At 41.0% G+C, this 18,797-nt stretch overlaps 1 protein-coding gene across 16 annotated transcripts in view; it reads left to right on the forward strand.

Annotated features, from left to right (window-relative positions):
• Positions 1–18,797, forward strand: part of PCBP3 (poly(rC) binding protein 3) — a 458,297-nt gene that overhangs the window by 241,000 nt on the left and 198,500 nt on the right. The window lies entirely within an intron of this gene.

Here is an 18,797-nt window from a genome sequence, read left to right on the forward strand (position 1 = left end):
ACAAATTATGGAGAACATTACAAAGAATGGGAATTCCAGACCCTTAATTGTGCTCATGAGGAGCCGGTACATAGGTCAAGAGGCAGTTGTTCGAACAGAACAAGGTGATACTGCATGGTTTACGTTTAAGAAAAACGTGGGTCAAGGTTGTATCCTTTCCCCATACTTACTAAATCTGTATGCTGAGCAGATAATCCAAGAAGCTGGACTTTACGAAGAAGAACTCGGCAACAGGATTGGAAGAAGACTCATTAACAACCCGTGATATGTAGGTGATTCAACCTTCCTTGCTGAAAGCGAACAGGAGATGCAGCACTTACTGAGGAAGATCAAAGACCACAGCCTTCAGTATGGATTGTTCCTCAACATAAAAAAAAAAAAATCACAACTGGACCAATAAGCAACATCGTGGTAAACAGAGAAAATACTGAAATTATCCAAGATTTCATTTTGCGTGGATTCCCAATCAATGCCCATGGAAGCAGCAATCAGGAAATCGAATGATGTATTGCATTGGGCAAATCTGCTGCAAAAGACCTCTCTAAAGGTTAAAAAGAAAAATTACTTTGAGGACTAAGATGTACCTGACCCTAGCCATGGTATTTTCAGTAGTCTCATATGCGTGCAAAAACTGGACAATGAATAAGGAAGACTGAAAAAGAATTGATGGCCTTTGAATTATGGTCTTGACGAAGAACATTGAATACACCATGGATTGCCAGAGTAATGAACAAATGTGTCTTAGAAGAAGTACAGCCTGAATGCTCCTGTCTTAGTTATTTAGTGCTGCTATAGCAGAAATACCACAAGTGGCTAGCTTTAACAAACAGAAATTTATTCTCTCACAGTCTAGTAGGCTAGAAGTCCAAATTGAGGGTGTCAGCTCCAGGCGAAGGCTTTCTCTCTCTGTAGGCTCTGGGGGAAGGTCCTTGCCATAAATTTTCCCCTAGTCTAGGAGCTCACCGCAGGGACCCAGAGTTCAAAGGACACTCCTTGCATCCAGCACTACTGTCCTGGTGGTATGAGGTCCCTCTCTCTCTCTGCTTGCTTCTCTCTTTTGTATTTCAAAAGAGATTGACTCAAGATACAACCTAATGCCTCATTAACATAACTGCCTCTAATCCCACCTCATTAACATCATAGAGGTAGAATTACAACACATAGGAAAATCACATCAGATGACAAAATAGTGCACAATACTGGGAATCATGGCCTAGCCAAATTGATACACATTATTGGGGAACACAATTCAATCTATAACAACTCCTCAGAAGCAAAGATGTGGAGACTTCTTCTCACGTACTTCGGACATGTTATCAGGAGGTACCAGTCCCTGGAGAAGGACATTATGCTTGGTAAAGTTGAGGGTCAGTGAAAAAGAGGAAGACCTTCAATGAGATGGATTGTCACAGTGGCTGCAACAAGGGGCTCAAGTATAACAATGATTGTGAGGATGGTGCAGGATCGGGCAGTATTTGGTTCTGTTGTACATAGGGTTGCTATGAGTCAGGACAAACACAATGGCACCTAACAACAATTGGATAGTATTTTGTTGTGATTCATAGGGTTTTCATCAGCTCATTTTCAAAATTAGATTACCAGGCCTTTCCTCCTAGTCTCTTAGCCTGAGAGCTCCTCTGAAACCTGTTCATCATGAGTGGTCCTGCTGGTATTTGAAATATTGGTGACATAGCTTCCAGCATCATAGCAACAAGCACACAGTGTGACAAACTGACAGATAACGTGGTGGATTGTGAATTATTACTGATATGTAATTTAAAAAAGACATTTATTTTTAGCACAGTGGGTAAGTGCTCAAAAAGTTGGCCGTTGGAACCCACCAGTGGCTCCGTGGGAGAAAAGACCCGATGACCTGCTCCCACAAAGTTTATGGCCTAGGAAACCCTATAGGGCAGCTCTACTCTGTCATATAGGGTCTTTTGAGTCAGAATCGAGTCGATGGCACACAACAACAGCAACATTTTATAGCCAGCCACTTTATAAACTTTGTTTTCATAAATTGCAATATATTAGGTAGAGAATCACACTATCACAGTAATAACGTGAATGCCCTTCCCTTTTAAATATCTGTAGCTCCTCGTTATTTAATTGAGTAACTGCTTTGGCCAGATGATTTTGGATAATGTTGTATGTAGGCACCCTTGTTTTGTACTTGACTTTTCCTCGTGGTTTAGCCCTTGTGCGGAGACTTCTGCCTTTTCCTGGTCTGAAGCTGTGAGAACAAAACTTATGCCTCCTGACTTGTTAAAAAACCCATCGCCATGGAGTCAATTTTGAGTCATAGCGACCCTATGGAACAGAGTAAAACTGCCCCAGAGGGTTTGCAAGGAGCACCTGGTGGATTCGAACTGCCGACCTTTTGGTTAGCAGCTGATCCTGTATAGGCTCTTTTTCTTGTCTGTAGTAATGTTCTTCTCCTTGTTCTTTTGGGTCTTCCCGGAAGAGAGGTGGGGTGTGAATAGCCTTGATCCGTGGGACCTACCTCTCTCCCAGGATCTGCTCCTGGCCTGACCAGCCAATCACCTGCGATGCCTTCTTGGATATTATCTTGGTTACCCAGTGCTGCTGTAACAGAAATACCACAAGTGGCTGGTTTTAACAAAGAAAAATTTATTTCTTCTCAGTAAAGTAGGCTTAAAGTCCAAATTCAGGGGAAGGCCTTCTCGTCATTCTTCCCCCAGACTAGGAGCTTCTCCATACAGGAACCCCGGGTCCAAAGGACACGCTGTGGTCCCAGTGCTTCTTTCTTGGTGGTATGAGGTCCCCCTGTCTCTCTGCTCGCTTCTATCTTTTATATCTCAAGAGATTGCCTCAAGACACAATCTAATCTTGTAGGTTGAGTCCTGCTTCACCAGCACAACTGCTGCCCATCCTCCCTCATTCACATCATCCGATTGCCGAAAACGCATTGCCGTCGAGTCCATTCCAACTCATAGCGACCCTATAGGACAGAGTAGAACTGCCCCACAGAGTTTCTAAGGAGCACGTGGCGGATTCGAACTGGTTAGCAGCCGTAGCACTTAACCACTACACCACCAGGGTGGAAACTGAAAACTAAAGTGGTGCTGAGTTGCCATTTCCAAACCGCCATTTGCAAATATCTGAAAATACCAATGGGTGACAGACAGCGTGCTGGGAAAGGGCTCTCTGGTCACTGCTGGTGGGAACCCCACTGGTGCAGCCCTATGGACAGCAGGGTGGCATGTGCAGTGAGGTTGACAGCCTGTCCCCACGGCCTAGAGGTCCTTTCCAGGCACGCCCCCAGGAAAGCTCCGGTTCCTCATCAGAGGAGACACACACGGGCACCCTCACGTGCCACTCCTGGAAATAACCAGTCCAGGCAGGACGGGGCATATATGAATACACTTCGGTTAGAGTGGAGAATTGGATGTACGTGGAGCTGAATGCTGAAAAGATGAAGTTGACTGTACGCAGCAGGAGGATCTATGGTGCTATTTATGCTGATTTTCTGAACACAGAGCAGTCAGGGCACATGCAGATGTGGCTGAAGTATGGCCACATACACGAGGAGAGGCCCCCTCACCCCAGACAGCAGGCAGCACCGGAGGGAGCGGAGCAGAGAACAGGCTGTGGAGAGCAGCTCTTTAGTTTTAGTGTTATACTCGTTTAGAAGATGAGCTGAAGCAAGTATCTCAATATCCGGTTCCCATTAGAGTTGATGCTGACTCATGGTGGCTTCATGTGTGTCAGAGAAAAACTGTGCTCCATGGGGTTGTCAGTGACTGATTTCTCCAAAGTAGATTGCCAGGCCTTTCTTCTGAGGCACCTCTGGGTTCACTTGACCCTCTGACCTTTTGGTTAGCAGCCAAGTACATTAACTGTTTGTACCACCCCGCGACTCCTGAAGCAAATACAGTAGCGTGTTAACATTTGTTAATTCTGAGGATTGGGTATGCTGGTATCTTCTGGTTTCTCCCGTTTTGAAATACTTCACAGTGAAAAACCAAAACAATTGTTTTAAAACTGTAAATTGAATGACATCTTTTACGAACACGACGTTTGTTGTGGAGGACATCCTGTTAGGATTTGCTGAACAGGAGGCCATGGAGGCAAAGGGTGTCGGGGTCCTCATGTGCTTTGATTTCATGGAGCGCTCCTCTTGGTCTGGGTTCTGAGCCCCAGTTTCAATGCTGAGGTGGTCATTGCCTTTTCTCCTAACTGAGATATGGTGTTTCCCCCTTGGAAGGGGGTGAGGTGAAGTCACAGGAGCTCCCTACAGGCCTGTCTCCACTAGGCCGGTGGCACTTCTCTGAGGTTCCAAGCCCAGGCCCCATTCTCTAGCAGGTAGGCTTGTCCTTGGGTGGGCTGTCTTCACTCAGCTCTTCCCTTGCCCTCAGGGCCAGCTTAATCAGGTATCTCCAAGAGATGCCCCCAGGAAGGAGAAGGACAGTGACCCTCCAGAACAAGACTGGGGTCAGACTGGGACAGAAGCGGGAGGACAGCCTTACCTGCCCCACCTTGCATTGGAGTATTTCTTGGTCTCACCTAAAGTTAGGTTTGAAGATCAGAACTTAGCAGATTCCCTTCCCTGTTGGCGGTGTACAGTGAGGGTCCTTCCGAGCAGCCTTTTCTCTCCAGGCAGTTCTCAGCCCTTCAGAAGCAGATGTTCACATGTTGTGTTGACGTGGCTACCCCATGGGTTTATGGTATTTTCCAGCAGTGAGTAAGATAGAAGCCACAGACCTAATTTTCGCTCGTAAGTTATAAGATGTAAAATCAGACCTCTAGTGAGAAAATGTTTTCACCAGTCACCCCCTGAGGAATTAGATCTTTGGGAAAAATCTGTATGATATTTGGCTTTCCTGCAAGTGGCTGACTTAGGACTGTTTTTAAAGGAACCGTTGCCTGACTCATTTTCTGCCCACCCTCCCTCCTCAGCCCCATTAGTCACGAGGGAAGATGGAATAGGGTCTGCCCAGTCCCACCAGGCCTGGAGGGCAACCCCTTGGTCCCCTGGTCTGTACTTCCCTGGCCATAGACACTGACCTCCAACCCTGTGTCCTAGGTATATGAAGGGTTGATAATTCGAGTGAGCCTAAAAGAACACACTAAATGATCCAGTGCCAAGCTAACATGCACATACAAGTCCCTGTTGTTCTCACTCATAGTTTCTTCCGAGAGTAGTTCTCAAGGGCTGCAGACTGATGGTGATAACTGGGGGAAGGGGGTCACCTCACCAGAGCACCTGTGGTACAGGGCCTTTCCCGCAGCACTGTTCTGTCCGCAGTGGAACCTTTGCAGTGTGGCCAGGGTTTGAGTCCCAAGGGGCATCCCTTCAGAGCTGTCATTGAACCTGTGTGGCCTTCAGTTTGCACCTCTGAGAAGGAGATGATGCCGGCTCCCCACAGGGTAGGCAAGAATTGGTGGTAAGTGAGACCTTGCCAGCACCTAACTCGAAGGATGTGCCAGATGCCTGTCTCCCCCCAACCCCCCACCACTCCCACCACCTCGCAGTCCATACGTGGTAGTTTCTGCCTCTTTCTCCCCTTGGTTTATTTTCACCCAACTCCTTCCCTCCTCCTCTTTAGCCTCTTTCTCCCTCCCTCCTTTTCCCTTCTCTGTTTCTTTCTTGACTCCTTGCAGACTCGTGCCTCTCCCCCATCTCTCTCCTTTCTGGAAGAGGAGGCATGTAGGCAGCCCAGGTGCCCTCCCCCAGTGGCCGGTGCTTGTCGTCTGAAAGGGCCAAGGTGGCTGAGTTGTGGCTTTCATCTGCTTCCCTCTTCAACACAAGCCGCTTCCTCTGCTAACCCCCACTTGCCCCTCAGCATACCCCAGTCCCTTCCTGGGGAACACATGCCCACACTTAGGGAAACTCAGGCTGAATGGGGGTGCTGCAGGGAGAACGGGGCTGTGAGGCAGACTCACTAGGGATAATAACAGTGGTGGGCGGGGGGGTTAACTGCTGCATCTCTGGCTCAGCCCTTCCCCTCTTAGCAGACCCTTGGGGAAGAGCTGACCTGAAAATTTATTTCTGCTCAAGCCTGACATAGCAGCATAGTGTGTTACCGGTTGAATTTCACTTCCTGGCGCCCCTCCTCCCTCCAAGTCTCCTGCCCTGATGCTGACTGTGTGTTGTTGCATGACTTTGTTACTGGGAACTTCAGGATACTCCGAATGCCAGTGTGGAGGGAACTTGGGCAGAGCACAGCTCTCTGCCCTTCTGAGGTCATTGCAGCACAGGAAGGTACCTCCCCCGAGCAGCGCCAAGGGTGACCCGCCCTGGGATCCACTGTGTGTGAGGAAGCCATAGGTGCATCCATCTGCCAGGGAGCTTCCAGGATGTTACCTGTCTGCTGGTAACCCCATCTAGTGCGGTTACATATTTTGTAATTTGCATTTTTTCCTTTTAACTATAGTTGTAGTTCTTTGTTGAGATACTTCATGTCCATTTTATCCAATTTTTTTTCTCTCTCTCTCTCTTTTTTTTGGTAACACAGTAAACCGAAAACCAAACCAAACCCACTGCCATCGAGTCGATTCCAACTCACAGAGACCCTATAGGACAGAGTAGAACTGCCCCATAGGGTTTCCAAGGAGTGCCTGGGGTATCTGAACTCCCGACATTTTGGTTAGCAGCTATAGCTCTTAACCACTACACCACCAGGGTTACTGGTAACACAATAGTCTTATTTATTTTGAGGGTTTTGTTTCCTAACTTGAATATTTGGCTCACCTCTGGATATGCTCCTGTTGATTGTTTTATTTTCTCATTACCAGCCACTTTTTCGTACCTCATTGGTGTCCAGGAATTCTTTACTGTGTGCTGGGCATCATGGATAGAATGTTGCAGGGGCTGCAGATTGTGTTATCTCCCTCTGAGAGTGCTAGCTTTTGTTCTAGAATCTACTTGAGAGCAACAAGTTTGATTGTTTTTTTTTTTTTTTTTTGGCAATGAATTGATGAGCAGGTCACCTTGTTCCTGTCAAGGCTTGCATTTAGGGCAAGTTTGGAAACCCTGGTAGCATGGTGGTTAAGTGCTATGGCTGCTAACCAAAAGGTCGGCAGTTCGAGTGCTCCAGGTGCTCCTTGGAAACCATATGGGGCAGTTCTACTCTGTCCTATAGGGTCGCTGTGAGTCGGAATCGACTTGATGGCAATGGGTTTGGTTTTTTTGGTAGGGCAAGTTTGTCTCTGTTTTGCCCACAAACCAAGGGTATGGCCCTCCTACTCAGGGCCTGACCTCTGTGAGACTATAGGTGAGAGCCTGCTATGTTCACCAAGGTCTCTTACTCCACGTAGGCTTTGGACTCCAGCATTTCCTCAGCACTCTCTCCCTCTGAGCTTGCTGCATCACCCTCAGCTCCCAGCAGCGCTCCAGGGAGTCCCAGAGGCTCACCTTGGGTGTGAACAGTTTAGGACTTGGCCAAGAACATGAGGATTTTTACACAGACTTTTGGGGTTCCTTCCTTAGAGCTGACTTCAAAGCCTCCAGCTACAATCTCTGTACTTCAGCTTTGAGAATGTGGGGTGAATGTGGGCATTCACTTTGTTGTTGTCCACTGCCTGCATTTGTCCAGCTCTTGTAATTGGTTATGAATGGCCTGAGGTAAGTCTGATACAGCGTCATGGCCCAGATCGTAAGTCCTGTATATTTGAAGGATAAAGCAAATCAGTAATTATGTTGATGTCATTAGAAAGCATGATACTTAGCTTAATAGAAAAAAAAAAAATTGATAGTTTTTATCACAAATGGTTTTAAGTTTTGTTAAATGACTTTTTTCATCTATTGAAATCAAAATTTTCTGCTTTATTCTGTTAATATGGTGAATTACATTGATAAATTTTATAAATGTTAAACCAATTTTGCACTTGTAAAATGGTGGTGGTAGTAGCAGCGTCACAACCCATCTAACTTCAGGGGGAATAATGACCAGGATCAAGATTAGCACAAGGTTGATTCCTAAGAGGTAGAGGTCAGACATACCTCCACTCTCCAACCTTTTTACCAATTCTGACACCAGCTGTCCCTCCCACGGCACTCTCTACTTCTCTGCTGGGTTTGATAACTCGTTGCACTGGCCACACGGACCTCACAGACCATACTTACAGATAAGTGGCTTATTAAGGAACTGGGTACAACTCGAAATCAGGATCAGGAAGCATGCAGGCAAAGTCTCCCTTCTTTAGTGCAGGACAGCTCTCTCAGCTCCTCTCAGCTGTGCAGGTCTCGTTTCAGCCCCCTCAGGACAGGCCTCCTCTCAGCCTTCTGAGGACAGGCTCCTCTCCACTCTCTCAGTACAGGCTCCTCTTGGCCCTGCTCTCTGTCACTGGCAGTTCTGCCACTGGGCCCGTTCTGGGCCTGTCATCTTCAGTGGTACAGTCCTTGACCCAGGTTACAGCTCTTTTAGGAGGTTTCTTGCCTCGTCTCTTTCTCTGTGTTTCTTCTCTCTTCTTCTTTTTGCTTCTTCCTGCTCTTCCTGCTTTTTTTCTGTCTCAAAAATCTCTGTGGGGTTGGCTGCTTATATACACAACTCCTTGTCAATTTCAAGGCATGGCGCCTCCAAATGGGGGCACAAACTGACCAGTCCCCTCTTGGTAGGCCATAGGACACTTTATTTGCATAATAGGCTACAATTTACCTAATTTGCATAGTCTATTGACCAATAGCTGCAAGGTACATACCAACCACAGGGAAGGCTGCAGCCCAGGGCCAGACAAAAAGTACCAAACCACAAGTTGTTTACAGCTTACCCAGGAAATGTCAGTCAACCTAGACAAAAGTAACAAACCCTGTGGGGTAAAAAACTAGGGAAAAGGTAACTCCTCAGGGTTTAGGGGAAAAATCTCTTAAGCTGTTTTTCTAAAGAACCAAGGCAAAAGGCCACATAAAGGAACTCATTGCACCATAGTATTGCTGGCATAAACTTGGTCACTGTCTTAGACTGGGTTTTCTAGAGAAGCAAAACCAGTGAAGCATATAAATAAGTATATAGAGAGATTTATATGAAGGAAATAGCTCACATGGTTGTAGAGGCTGGAAAATCCCAAGTCTGTGGGTCAGGCTAGAGGTTTCTCCTGACTCAAGTAGATCCAGGGGCTGGTGAGCCCAAGATTGGCAGGTCAGACAGCAGGCCTCTCACTCACAGCTTATAGAGGCTGACAAATCCCAAGACCATCAGGTAAGATGACAGTAAGCTGCTAGCTCAAGTCCCAAGAACTAGAAGTCACGTGAGCAGGAACCAGCTGTGTAAGATCCAGAGCGAGCAAAAGCCAGCAAGCTTTGCCAGAAAGTCCACCTATATTGCATGCAGGCCACACCCCCAAGAGAAGTCTCTTTCAGCTGATTGGCTGCTCGTAACATCTCATCATGGAGGTGATTACATTATATCAGATCTCATTATGGAGGTGATTACATCATTACGTAGCTGCCAGACTACATCATAACAGCCACACCACTAAGAATCATGGCCCAGCCAAGGTGACACACAACGTTAACCATCACAGTCACAATTTATTATTCTTGTATGTTCTTGGATTCATTTTACTAATATTTGGCTAAGGATTTTTGCATCTATGGTCATGGGAGATATTGGTCTGCAGTTTTTGTCATATCTTTGTCAGGTTTTAAAATCAAACTTATGCTTGCTTTATACAATGATTTTGGAAGTATTCCCTCTTCTTCTATTTCCTGAAACATTTTATGTGAGACTGGTATTATTTCTTCTTCGCATGTTTGACAAAATTTACCAGTGCCTGGAGTATTCTTGGCACTTGGTGGGAAGGTATTTGACAACAAATTCAGTTTCTACAATAGCTTAAGGACTATTCAGATTTTTTTTTTTTTAGTTTGTGTCTATTTTGGTAAGTTGTATTTTTTAATTTATCCAGTTAGTATAATTTTTTGTATTTATTGGCGTGAAGTTGTTCATCACAACAATTTTGTATGACCATTTTAATATCTGTAGGATCTGTAATGATAACTTTCTTAGCTGTTATTTGTGATTTTTGTTTTATCCTTCATTTAGGTTTTTAATATTTACAGATTTTTTATTTTCCTTTATTGTTTTTCTGTTTTTTTTCCATTTTTCAGTTCATAATTATTATTCCATTTTTCAATTCATAATTATTTGAATTGAAAAATGGAATAATAATAATAATTTTCCATTTTTCAGTTCATAATTATTATTTCCTTTTGTATATTTTTTCTATTGCTGCCATAAAAAATTACCACAAATTTAGTGGCTTAAAACAACACATATTTATTCTCTCACAGTTCTGTGCTGTGACACAGGTCTCACTGGGCTAAAATCCAGGTGTTGGCAGAGTTCTGTTCCTTTCTGGAGGCCCTAGGGGACAACCCATTTCCTTGCCTTTCTGGCTTCTAGAGGCTGCCTGCACTCCTTGATTCGTGACCCCCTTCCTGTTCTATGTCAACAACTCTACATCCCTCTGAGCCTTCTTCTATGATCACATTTTCTCCCTGACCCAGCTGAAAAAAGATCAGTACTTCTGTGAACTCCCGTGATTAGATGGGACCCATCCAGATGATTCAGGATCATCTTCCCAGCTCAAGGTCTGTAACCTTAGTCATATCCGAAAAGTCTCTTTTGTTATATAAAGTAGTATACTCACAGGTTCCAAGGACTAGGGCCAGGACATGTTTGGGGCACAGGGCATTATTCTACCTATTGCACCTGCCTTCTACTTATTTTGGACTTAACATGCTTTACTTTTTCTAGTTCTTAATATAGAAGCTTGTATCATTAATTTTAGACCTGTCTTCTTTTCTAATATAATTTTTTTTCTAAGCTCTGCTTTAGTTGCATCCCACAAATTCTGATAGGTAATTTTTCATTATCATTACATTATCAAAACATTTCCTAAGTTCTCTTGTAATGTGTTCTTTGACCTTTGAGTTATTGAGAAACATGTTTTAATTTCAGATATTCGAGGAGTTCATGATATCTTTTTTTTTTTTTTTTTTGATTTCTAATTTACTTCTGTTGTGGTCTCAAATATACTATGTGTGATTTCAGTCTTTCCAAATTATTGGATTTTTTTATAGGCCGGGATATGGTCTATCATAGTTTTCTATGAATATTTGTAAAAAATGTGTAGTCTGCAGCTTTTGGGTAAAATGTTCTAACTGGTAATGAGATTAACTTCGTTGATAATTGTTCACATCTTCTCTGTCCTTATTGATATTTCATTTATACATTCCATCAATTATTAATAATGTAGTATAATATCTACAATTGCAATCTTGAATTGGTTTATTTGTTCCTTTATTTTGTCAGTCTTTATGAATTTTGAAGCTCTGTTCTTAGTAACATATGCATTTAGAATTGTTATGGCTTCTTGATAAATTGATCCTTTATCATTTTAAAATCTCTCTCTCTGTATATCATAATACCAGTTGTTTTAAAGTCCACTTTGTCTGATGGTAGCCATTCTGGCTTTTCCATGATCAGTACTTGCACGGGCTATCTTTTCCCATTGGTTTACTTTTAACCTGTTTTGTCTTTATATCAAAAATATTTTCTTTAAAAGTAGCATACACTTGGGTCTTGCTCTTCTTATGTAGTCTGGCAGTATATGCATTTTTAATTGGAGTGTCAAATCTGTTTACATTAATTGTAATAATTGATGTAGTCGAGTTTAATTCTGTCATTTAGTTATATGTTTTCCAGTGTCCAATCTATTTTTTTTTTCCTTTTCTCACCTTAATTTTGATTAATCAGGTATTCCTTGATCTTCCACTTATTTTTCTATTTGTCTTTTAGCTGTTTTTTGTATTTTTGTTGTTGTTTTAAAGATTATAATATACATCCTTATCACAGACCACCTCAAATTTATATGATACCTTTTCATATTTACTATAATAACCATACAACATATACTTCGATTTAACTGCTTCTTGTCAGTTGTGGTCTTATTGCCATATAATTTACTTCTATTTATTATATATGTTGTAAACCATACAGTATTGTTATTATTTTGTTTTATACAGTCAACTTTCTTCTAAATAAATTAAGAAACAAGAAAAATACTGACCTTTTTAAAATTTTTAATTACTTTGTCATTGTTGAGAATATACACAGCAAGACACACCAGTTAAACCATTTCTACATGTAGAATTCAGTGACATTGATTGTATTCTTTGAGTTGTACAACCATTCTCACCCGCCTTTTCTGAGTTGTTCCTTTTCCTTTAACATGAAATCACTGCCCCTAAGGCTCTTATCTAATCTTTCAAGTTGCTGTTGTCAATTTAATCCCATATAGATAGTTCTTAAAACAGCACAATGCTCAAGGCAGACATTTTTTAACTAGTTAAGCTAGACTGTTGTTTGGATTTAAAAAGATTTCAAGGGATGAAAAATACCCATGTTTATTTATTATTCCATTTTGGGGCACTCTTCATTCTTTCTCATAGATCTGAGTTTCTATCTGACATCATTTTCCTTTAGTCTGAAAATTTTCCTTTAACATTTTTTGTAGTGTGGTTCTGTTGGCTATGAATTCCTTTAATTTTTATCCATTTGATTTTATCTTTATTTTGCCTCCATTTTTGAACTACGTATAGAATTTTAAGTTAGAGTTTTTGTTTTTCTCTACTTGTAATATGTCATTTCGTTGTCTTCTGGCTTCCATTGCTTTTTTTTTTTTTTTAATAATTTTTATTGTGCTTTAAGTGCAAATTTATAAATCAGGTCAGTCTCTCACACAAAAACTTACATACACCTTGCTACATACTCCCAATTACTCTCCCCCTAATGAGACATCCCACTCCGTCCTTCCACTCTCTCTTTTTGTGTCCATTTCGCCACTTTCTAACCCCCTCTACCTTCTCATCTCCCCTCCAGAAAGGAGATGCCAACACAGTCTCAAGTGTCCACCTGATCCAAGAAGCTCACTCCTCACCAGCATCCCTCTCCAACCCATCGTCCAGTCCAATCCATGTCTGAAGAGTTGGCTTCGGGAATGGTTCCTGTCCTGGGCCAACAGAAGGTCTGGGGGCCATGACCACCAGGGTTCTTCTAATCTCAGTCAGACCATTAAGTCTGGTCTTTTTATGAGAATTTGGGGTCTGCATCCCACTGCTCTCCTGCTCCCTCAGGGGTTCTCTGTTGTGTTCCCTGTCAGGGCAGTCATCAGTTGTAGCCAGGCACCATCGAGTTCTTCTGGTCTCAGGCTGATGTAGTCTCTGGTTCATGTGGCCCTTTCTGTCTCTTGGGCACGTAATTACCTTGTGTCCTTGGTATTCTTCATTCTCCTTTGATCCAGGTGGGCTGAGACTCATTGATGCACCTTAGATGGCCGCTTGCTAGTGTTTAAGACCCCAGATGCCACCCTTCAAAGTGGGATGCAGAATGTTTTCTTAATATATTTTATTATGCCAATTGACTTAGATGTCCCCTGAAACCATGGTCTCCAAACCTCTGCCCCTGCTACGCTGGCCTTCAAAGCATTCAGTTTATTCAGGAAACTTCTTTGCTTTTACTTTAGTCCAATTGTGCTGACCTCCCCTGTATTGTGTGTTGGCTTTCCCTTCACCTAAAGTACTTCTTATCTACTATCTGATTAGTGAATACCCCTCTCCCACCCTCCCTCCCTCCCCCCTCTCATAACCACGAAAGAATGTTTTCTTCTCAGTTTAAACTACTTGTCAAGTTCTTATAACAGTGGTCTTATATTTGTCCTTTGCAGCTGACTAATTTCACTCAGTGTAATGCCTTCCAGGTTCCTCCATGTTATAAAATGTTTCACAGATTCCTCACTGTTCTTTATCGATGCATAGTACTCCATTGTGTGAATATACCATAATGTATTTATCCGTTCATGTGTTGATGAGCACCTTGGTTGCTTCCATCTTTTTGCTATTGTAAACAGTGCTGCAGTAAACATGGGTGTGCATATATCTGTTCATGTAAAGGCTCTTATTTCTCTAGGATATATTCCGAGGAGTGGGATTACTGGGTCGTATGGTAGTTCTATGAAGCACCAAATCGATTTCCAAAGAGGTTGTACCATTTTACATTGCCACCAGCAGTGTGTAAGTGTTCTAGTCTCTCCACAGCCTCTCCAACACTTATTATTTTGTGTGTTTTGGATTAATGCCAGCCTTGTTGGAGTGAGATGAAATCTCATTGTAGTTTTGACCTGCATTTCTCCAATAGCTAATGGTCGTGAGCATTTCCTCATGTATCTGTTAGCTACCTGAATGTCTTCTTTAGTAAAGTGCCTGTTCATATCTTTTGCCCATTTTTTAATTGGGTTGTTTGTCTTTTTGTAGTCGAGTTTTTACAGTATCATGTAGATTTTAGAGATCAGGCATTGATCAGAAATGTCATAGCTAAAAGCTTTTTCCCAGTCTGTAGGTAGTCTTTTTACTCTTTTGGTGAAGTCCTTGGATGAGCATAGGTGTTTAATTTTTAGGAGCTCCCAGTTGCCTGGTTTTTCTTCTGCATTCTTAATAATGTTTTGTGTACTGTTTATGCCATGTATTAGGGCTTCTAACGTTGTCCTTATTTTTTCTTCCATGATCTTTATCATTTTAGATTTTATATTTAGGTCTTTGATCCATTTTGAGCTCGTTTTTGTGCATGGAGTGAGGTATGGGTCTTGTTTCATTTTTTTGCAGATGGATATCCAGTTACGCCAGCACCATTTGTTAAAAAGACTGTCTTTTCCCCATTTAACTGTTTTGGGGCCTTTGTCAAATATCAGCTGCTCATATGTGGGTGAATTTATGTCTGGATCCTCAATTCTGTTCATTGGTCCATGTAAATGTTGTAGTACCACTACGATGCTATTTTGACTACTGTGATGGTGTAATAGGGTCTGAAATCAGGTAGAGTAAGGCCTTCCACCTTGTTCTTCTTTTTCAGTAATGCTTTGCTTATCCGGGGCCTCTTTCCCTTCCGTATGAAGTTGGTGATTTGTTTCTCCATCTCATTGAAGAATGTCGTTGGAATTTGGATCGGAATTGCATTAAATGTATAGATAATTTTTGGTAGAAGAGACATTTTTACACTGTTAAGTCTTCCTATTGATGAGCAAGGTATGTTTTTCCACTTATATAAGTCTCTTTTTGTTTCTTGCAGAAGTGTATTTTAGTTTTCTTTGTATAAGTCTTTTACATCTCTGGTAAGATTTATTCCTAAGTATTTTATCTTCTTGGGGGCTACTGTAAATGGTATTGATTTGATGATTCCTCTTTGATGTTCTTTTTGTTGGTGTAGAGGAATCCAACTGATTTTTGTATGTTCATCTTGTATCCCGATACTTTGCTGAACTCTTCTATTAGTTTCAGTAGTTTTCTTGAGGACTCCTTAGGGTTTTCTGTGTATAAGAGCATGTCATCTCCAAATAGAGACGCTTTTACTTCTTCCTTGCCAATCTTTTATTTCTTTGTCTAGCCTAATTGCTCTGGCTAGGACTTCCAGCACAATGTTGAATAAGAGTGGTGATAAAGGACATCCTTGTCTGGTTCCCATTCTCAAGGGAAGTGCTTTCGGGCTCTCTCCATTTAAGATGATGTTGGCTGTTGGCTTTGTATAAATGCCCTTTATTATGTTGAGGAATTTTTCTTCTATTCCTATTTTGGTGAGAGTTTTTATCATGAATGGATGTTGAGCTTTGTCAAATGCCTTTTCTACATCAATTGATAAAACCATGTGATTCTTATCTTTTTTAAATTTATGTGATGGATTACATGAATTGTTTTTCTAATGTTGAACCATCCCTGCATACCTGGTATGAACCCCACTTGGTCATGGTGAATTATTTTTTTGATATGTTGTTGAATTCTATTGTCTAGAATTTTGTTGAGGATTTTTGCATCTAAGTTTATGAGGGATATGGGTCTGTAATTTTCTTTTTTTTGTGGTGTCTTCAGCTGGTTTTGGTATCAGGGATATGCTGGCTTCATAGAATGATTTGGGGAGTATTCCGTCCTTTTCTATGGTCTGAAATACCTTTAGTAGTGGTGGTGTTAGCTCTTCTCTGAAAGTTTGGTAGAACTCTGCAGTGAAGCTGTCCAGGCCTGGGCTTTTTTTTGTTGGGAGTTTTTTGATTACCTTTTCAATCTCTTCTTTTGTTACGGTTCTATTTAGTTGTTCTATCTCTGTTTTAGTTTAGATAGGTAATGTGTTTCTAGGAAATTACCCATTTCTTCTAGGTTTTGAAATTTGTTTGAGTATAGTTTTTCATAGTAATCTGATATGATTGTTTCAATTTCATTTGAGTCTGTTGTAATATCACCCATCTCATTTCATATTCAGGTTATTTGCTTCCTCTCCTGTTTTTCTTTTGTCGGTTTGGCCAATGATTTATCAATTTTGTTGATTTTTTTCAAAGAACCAGCTTTTGGCCTTGTTAATTCTTTCAATTGTTTTTCTGTGTTCTATTTCATTCAGTTGTGCTCTTAATTTTTATTATTTGTTTTCTTCTGGTACCTGAACGTTTGTTTTGTTGCTCTCTTTCTATTTGTTCAAGTTGTAGGGAAAAGTCTTTGATTTTGGCCCTTTCTTTTTTTGTATATATGCATTTATTCATATACATTGACCTCTTAGCACTGCTTTTGCTGTGTCGCAAAGGTTCTGATAGGAAGTGTTTTCATTCTCATTGGATTCTTTGAATTTCTTTATTGCATCTTTAATGTCTTCTATAATCCAGTCTTTTTTGAGCAGGGTATTGTTCAGTTTCCAAGTGTTTGATTTCTTGTCCTGTTATTGATTTCCACCTTTATGGCCTTATGGTCAGAGAAGATGGTTTGTAATATTATGGTGTTTTGGATTCTGCTAAGGCTTGCTTTATGACCTACTATGTGGTCTATTCTGGAGAATGTTCCGTGTGCACTAGAAAAGAAAGTATATTTGGTTGGTGTTGGGTGGAGTGTTCTGTATAAGCCTATGGGATCAAGTTGGTTGATTGTGGCATTTAGATCTTCTGTGTCTTTATTGAGCTTCTTTCTGGATGTCCTGTCCCTCACTGATAGTGGTGTGCTGAAGTCTCCTACTATTATTGTGGAGCTGTCTGTCTCACATTTCAATGCTGATAAGAGTTTATGTATCTTGCCGCCCTGTCATTGGGTGTGTAAGTATTTAATATGGTTATATCTTCTTGGTATATTTTCCCTTTAATCATCATGTAGTGTCCTTCCTTATCCTTTATGTTGGATTTAACTTTAAAGTCTATTTTGTCAGAAATTAGTATTTGTCACTCCTGCTCTTTTTTGAGTGTTTGCTTGATATATTTTTTTCTATCTTTTGGGTTTTATTTTGTTTGTGTCTGTAAGTCTAAGGTGTGTCTCCTATAGGCAGCATAAAGATGGATCTTGTTTTTTAATCCGTTCTGCCACTCTCTGTCTCTTTATTGGTGCATTTAGTCCATTTACGTTCAGGGTAATTATAGACAGGTATGAATTTAGTGCTATCGTTTTGATGTCTTTTTTGTGTGTTGTTGACAATTTCTTTTTCCCACTTAAATTTATGTGCCGAGTAGATTATCTTTATATATTGTCCTTTCCTCATATTCGTTGTTGTTGGTTTTGTTTCTGCTGAGTCTCTATTTTTTTCCTGTATTTTATTTTGACGAGTAGGATGGGTTGTCTCCTTTGTGGTTACCTTATTATTTACCCCTGTTTTTCTAAATTTAAAACTAACTTTTATTTCTTTGTATCACTGTATCTTCCTCTCCATATGGAAGATCTATGGTTACGTTTGTTAGTCCCTCTTTATTGTTTTAATGTTTTTTTCTTTTTTATAATAACATTGCTATTACCCTGTTTTGAGCTTTTTTTTTTTTTTTTTAATCTTGCTTTTTTTTTTTTATTTCCCTGTCTGGGTTGACTTCTGGTTGCTCTGCCCAGTGTTCTAGTCTTGGGTTGATACCTGATACCTGATAGTATTGATTTTCTAACCAAAGTGCTCCCTTTAGTATTTCTTGTAGTTTTGGTTTGGTTTTTACGAATTCCCTAAACTTCGGTTTTCTGGAAATGTCCTAATTTCATCTTTATATTTAAGAGACTGTTTTGCTGGATATATGATTCTTGGCTGGGAATTTTTTTCCTTCAGTGTTTTAAATAAGTCTTCCCATTGCCTTCTTGCCTGCATAGTTTCTGCTGAGTAACTCATAGTTTCTGCTGAGTAGTCTGAGCTTATTCTTATTGGCTCTCCTTTGTAGGTAACTTTTCGTTTATCCCTCGATGCTTTTAAAATTCTCTCTTTATTTTGGTTTTGGCAAGTTTGGGTATAATATATCCTGGGGTGACTTTTTTTTAACATGTACCTTATGTGGAGTTGGATGAGCATCTTGGATAGAAATCTTCTCATCTTTCACGATATCTGGTAAGTTTTCTGCCAACATATCTTCAACAATTCTCTGTATATTTTCTGTTATCCCTCCCTGTTCTGGTACTCCAATCACTCGTAGGTTATTTCTTTTGATAGATTCCCACATGATTCTTTAGGTTTCTTCATTTTTTAAAATTCTTTTATCTGATTTTTCTTCAAATATGTGAGTGCCATGTGATTTATCTTCAAGTTCAGAAATTCTGGCTTCTACTTGCTCAGTTCTGCTCGTCTGACTTTCTATTGAGTTATCTATTTCTGTAATTTTATTTTTAATCTTCTGAGTTTCTGATTGCTGTCTGTCTATGGATTTTTCCAGCTTATTAAACTTTTAATTATGCTCCTGAATAATCTTTCTGATTTCTCCACTTGCTTTATCTGTGTGTTCCTTGGCTTGTTCTGCGTATTGCCTCATTTCCTTCCTGATGTCTTGAAGGGTTTTGTTTATTAATCTTTTGT

The sequence above is a fragment of the Loxodonta africana genome, chromosome 2 (assembly GCF_030014295.1).
Source record: "Loxodonta africana isolate mLoxAfr1 chromosome 2, mLoxAfr1.hap2, whole genome shotgun sequence".
Lineage (NCBI taxonomy): Eukaryota > Metazoa > Chordata > Mammalia > Proboscidea > Elephantidae > Loxodonta > Loxodonta africana.